Here is a 6,000-nt window from a genome sequence, read left to right on the forward strand (position 1 = left end):
AGGTTTCCTTCTTCTATCATGATAGCTCTTTTGCCTGGCCTGAGCAGCTTCTAGATTCTTCCTGATTAGCTTGACCTTCCTTTCGGCTTCAGTCACCAAATCAGGTCCAAAAACTTCTCTTTCACCAGGTTGAGACCAATTGAGTGGTGTCCTGCACCTTCTTCCATAGAGAGCTTCAAAAGGTGCCATCTTTAGGCTGGATTGATAACTATTGTTATAAGCAAACTCTGCCAAGGAGAGGTGCTTATCCCAGTTCTTGCCACAATCGATCGCACAAGCTCTCAGCATATCCTCCAGAATCTGGTTTACCCTTTCCGTCTGACCATCAGTGTGTGGGTGGTAAGCTGAACTCCTGATTAGCTTGGTTCCCAAAGACTCTTGCAATTGTTCCCAAAATCTGGCAACAAATTGGGCTCCTCGGTCAGAAACAATGGTCCGAGGTAATCCGTGCAAACACACGATCCGGTCAATATACAATTCTGCATATTTCTGAGCCTTATCAGTGGTGTGCATAGGAAGAAAATGTGCCACTTTCGTCAATCGGTCCACAATAACCCAAATTGAATCATGATGACGAGAGGTGTTGGGCAGACCCACAATGAAATCCATGCTGATGTCGTCCCACTTCCACGAAGGTACGGACAGTGGTTGCAAGGCTCCAGCGGACTTCAAGTGGCTTACCTTTATCCTCTGACAGGTGTCACACTCTGATACATACTGGGCTATCTCCCTCTTCATTCTGGTCCACCAGTACAAAAGCTTCAAATCATGGTACATCTTGGTGCTTCCCGGATGCATAGAGAATTTGGAGAGATGAGCCTCATCCAAAATTTTCCTCTTGAGCTCCTGGTCCTTAGGAATCACCAATCTGCTTTTGAACCATAGCACACCTTTCTCATCCTGGCGGAAACAATTATACTTCTCAACCTTCTGATGGAGATTCTTCTTGATAATCTGCACTCCCTTGTCACTGAGCTGGGCCATGATAATCTGGTCTTGCAAAGCTGGCTCAACAGAAATTTGAGACAAAGAACCAGAAGGAATCACTTCAATTTGCATCTTGCTCAACTCATCACACAAGGTGTTAATGCGAGAATCCATCAGAACACAATTGCATTGCAACTTCCGACTCAAGGCATCTGCTACCACATTAGCTTTCCCTGGGTGATAATGTACCTCCAGGTCATAATCCTTGATCAGCTCTAGCCATCTTCTCTGCCTCATGTTGAGATCAGCCTGAGTAAAAATGTACTTAAGACTCTTATGATCAGTGAAGATGTTGCAGTGGGTTCCCATTAGATAGTGCCTCCACATCTTCAATGCATGAACCACTGCTGCTAACTCAAGGTCATGAGTGGGATAATTTTGCTCATGAGGCCTGAGTGCTCTTGAGGCATAAGCAATGACTCGGTTGTCTTGCATCAAGACACAACCTAGTCCGGTGCCAGAGGCATCACAATATACATCAAAAGGCTTGCTGCTGTCGGGTTGCGCCAACACTGGTGCTGTGGTCAGATGCTGCCTTAATGCATGGAAGGCATCTTCGCACTTCTGACTCCACACAAATTTGACCTCTTTCTTCAGCAACTCAGTGATAGGCTTCGCAATTCGAGAGAAGTCCGGAATAAATCTTCGGTAATAACCAGCTAATCCCAGAAAACTCCGAATCTGGCGAACAGTTGTTGGTGGCCTCCAGTTCATCACCTCTTGCACTTTATCAGGATCAACAGCTATTCCATCCTGAGAGATAGTGTGACCCAAGAATTTGATTTCCTTCAGCCAAAAATCACACTTGGATAACTTGGCATAAAGGTGGTGCTCTCGCAGACGTTGAAGCACTACATGCAAATGCCCGGCATGTTCTTCTTCGTTCTTTGAGTACACCAGAATGTCATCGATGAAAACCACCACGAACTTGTCCAATTCCGGCATGAAAACAGAATTCATCAGATACATGAAATATGCTGGTGCATTTGTCAGCCCGAATGACATCACCAAGAATTCATATAGCCCATATCTGGTTGAGAATGCCGTCTTCGGAATATCACTTGCTCGTATTTTGATCTGATGGTAGCCAGAGCGAAGGTCTATCTTGGAAAACACCTTGGCCCCGACCAACTGGTCAAAGAGAACATCAATACGAGGCAAAGGATACTTGTTCTTGATAGTTACCGCATTAAGAGGGCGGTAATCTATACACAGCCTCAAGCTTTCATCCTTCTTCTTCACAAACAGTGCTGGACATCCCCAAGGCGAAGTGCTTGGGCGAATAAAACCCTTATCCAGCAACTCTTGCAATTGCTTCTTCAACTCTGCCAACTCAGCGGGTGGCATTCGGTAGGGCCTCTTGGAAATTGGGGCCGTTCCCGGTTGCAACTCGATGGCGAATTCAATATCCCGATCCGGTGGCATTCCTGGCAATTCATCAGGAAAGACATCTGCATACTCACAGACCACTGGGATCTTCTTCAGGGGTAACTCCGTCATAGAGAAAGCACATGACTGAGAAGAACCCTGACTAGGCAGAATCAAAGTGAAATTCCCGCAGAAAGGAGAATTAACTTCCACGGTACGACTGGCTACATCAAGCACAACTTGGTGCAAGGTCATCCAATTTGCCCCTAGAATAATGTCCACATTTTCCAATCCCAACACAAGAAGAGTGGTTTTGAAAATGTGGCTTCCCAGTTGAATAGGCACACTTTGGTTTAATTGATTAGTTGCAATTTTACCCCCAGGTGTGACTATCATGAATGACCCTTTTGAGTGAGAGAATGGCAGTTTGCATTTAGCACTGAACTTTTGGCTAATGAAACTATGAGATGCACCAGAATCAAACAGAATTAAAGCAGGTTGATTATAAACTGAAAAGATACCGGTCATGATAGGAGCTCCTTCTGGCACTTCCTCTAGAGCAGTGAAGTTGAGCTTCCCTTGCCTGACCTGCACCTTCTGCTTTCTTCCCTTGTCTTGATTTGGTGCTGGCATCTGCCTCTGCTGGTTCCTGGGACAATTCTTGGCATAGTGGCCCACGTTGCCACAAGTGAAACACTTGTTCCCATTGCCCTGGCGGAACTGCTGCTGCTGCGGAGGCTGATCGTTCCTTGGGGCGGGAGCTGGATAGCGGTTGGGTGCCGGCTGCTGCTGCTGCTGAGGTGGCCTGATCACCCATCTGCCTGCCTGCTGCTGAAAACCCCTGCTCTGATTGTGAGAAACAATCCGGAACCTCTGAGCATGAGCGGATGGTGCTGCCATTGGTGCCTTTCTCTTCTTCTCTGCCCGGTGAGCAACAATGCAATCCTCCTGGGAGATGGCCATGTTGACCAACTCATTGAAGCTATCAGCCCGGACAGTGTTGAGTCGTTCCCGCAGCTTGGTATTGAGACCCCTGCGGAAGCGATCCCTCTTCTTTTCATCAGAATCAGCATGATACCCTGCATACTGGCATAAGTCGTTGAAGGCTTGTGCATACTGCAGTACCGTGCGGGTTCCTTGATTAAGGGCCAGAAATTCATTCAACTTCCGATCAAGAATGCCAGCTGGGATGTGGTGTCCCCTGAAGGCAGTCTTGAATTCCTCCCAAGATACCTCACGATCAGCGGGGAGCATAGCACGGAAGTGGTCCCACCAAGTCCGAGCAGGGCCGCGAAGCTGCTGTGCGGCGAAGCGAGCCTTGGTCTCATCAGGGCAGTCTCCTGTGAGGAGGGGAAACTTGGACTCGACGACGCGGAGCCACACGTCGGCGTCCAACGGATCCTCTGCCTTGGTGAACAAGGGCGGCTGCGTGCTCAGAAACTCCTGGTATGTTGCCATAGCCGGAGGTCGCTGATGCTGGCCTCCACCATGATGCTGTTGGTGGGGCTGGCGCTGCAAGAGCTGTCGCAGAATCTCATTCTGCTGGGCCATCAGCTCCTGCACTGTGGGAGCTGGGGGAGGTGGCGGGGGAGCTTGCTCGTTCTGCCCACGATGCTGCCTAGCTGCCATCTGAAAACAGAGATTGTCGCCATCGTTATCCCAACTCACAGTTTCGAACGACAAGATATCATCTCATATGGAAGGAAAAAATGCCATAATCATAATATTAGGTTCGAAATGAAGATAACATGGTGACAAAGATCCCACAGATTTCAAAAGTTTACAGGGTTACATCTATCAGGGGAAAGTACCCATAAGCCTAGTCCAAAATGTGATACTACTAAGCTCGCATAGGTTTCTATCCGCCTAAAAATGTCAAAGCGACTGCTTAACCCTGAGTGGTAGAAGCGACACTGGATACTGAAAGCTCTCTTGTGAGTTTTGGTGTTTGGATGACAACTCAATTAAAGGACTAACAAGTGTACTAAGTGTTGAACAGGTGCTTAAAGTAAAGCCTACAGGGTTCAATACAAGTGAACAAATGTGATGGTCCAAGAACTGGATTATGGATACATAATGGACATCACAAGTAAGATGGACATTGCATAAAGTGAGACTCGGGTGCGAAGCTCGGAGACAACTGATCACGCCAAGGACGGAGGCAAGAGAAGCTTCGAGGTACCAAGTGCACGGGAGAAGGTCAAGGAGGCTGAGGAACCCAAAGCCAAGGGTGAAGAAGAAGGCTTGCAAAGTCAAGGGTGATCGAGTTGAGAACATCTACGGCACATCAAGGATCACTACATAAGAACGTGACTTACAGCCAATGAGGTAATAGCTACAGTTATGTGGTGTAAGTCATAAGGCTCAAGATCAAGCTCTAAGAAGGAGATCAAGGTCACTAGAAGGAGAACAAGTGTCAAAACCAGAACTGGAAGCAGCCCAAAAGAGCTAAGTTCATCTTGATCTTTAGTTTGGGTTGTTCCTATGTTTGGAGATGTTCTATGTGACCTTTGCAGGATGTTGGAGCTAAGAAATGTCAATCTAGATCAAGTCAAGCCGACTCGACGATTTATGAGTCCAACATCAAAGCTCAAGCATGTGAAATGCTACAGATGTAATAATTAAGAGAAGGTATGTTTCTAAGCCTTAGTACATTGGTTTTGTGTACTAATATAGTTGTCTAAGTGTTAGAAACAGAAAGAAGAAGAGAAGAGAAGACTTGGCTGTGTACAGTCAAGAGGCTGTTTCGGTCTGGGGCACCGGACTGTCCGGTGGTGCACCGGACAGTGTCCGGTGCGCCAGGCTGCCTCGGCCGAAGAGGCCGCTCTCGGGAATTTGCTGACGGCGTACGGCTAAAATTCACCGGACTGTCCGGTGTGCACCGGACTGTCCGGTGAGCCAACGGTCGGCTGAGCCAACGGTCGACCGCGCGATCTGCGCGGGACACGTGGCCAAGCCAACGGTCAGAAGGGGGCACCGGACTGTCCGGTGTGCACCGGACATGTCCGGTGTGCCAACGGCTCCAGATCTGCAACGGTCGGCTTCGCCAATTAAGGAAAGGAATCGGGCACCGGACACTGTCCGGTGTGCACCGGACTGTCCGGTGCGCCCGACGACAGAAGGCAAAGATGGCCTTCCAGATTTATTCTCAACGGCTCCTAGGCCCCTTGGGTCTATAAAAGGGACTCCTAGGCGCCTCCAAGACAAACACAAGTGCAACCAACAAGTGTAGACATCACTCGAATCAATTCTCACTCTCCCTTGTGTGTGTAACTCTATAGTTTGTGTAGAAGGCACAGCTATAAGCCTTAAGAGAAAGGAGAAGTGCTGCTTAGAGCTAGAGCAAGGTCTTGAGCGTGTCGTTACTCTGCCGAGGTGCTGCCAAGAAGTTTGTAGCAGCCGCGGTTCTGTTGTAACCCCACTCAATAGTGAAAGGCTCTATCTGTCATATTGACAGATCTGAGCAAACGGAGGAAGGAGTTGAAATAGACTCCAAGCCCAGGTGTGGCTAACTCCAACGAGGACTAGGCAAGCATTTCAGGCTTGGCCGAACCTCGGGTTAAACCCTTGCGTCTGTGTGCTCTGTTCTATCCTGACTCTCTGTCTTACTCGTCTTTATATATGCACTTCAATACTTATCTATGT

This window comes from Zea mays, chromosome 9, assembly GCF_902167145.1.
Source record: "Zea mays cultivar B73 chromosome 9, Zm-B73-REFERENCE-NAM-5.0, whole genome shotgun sequence".
NCBI lineage: Eukaryota > Viridiplantae > Streptophyta > Magnoliopsida > Poales > Poaceae > Zea > Zea mays.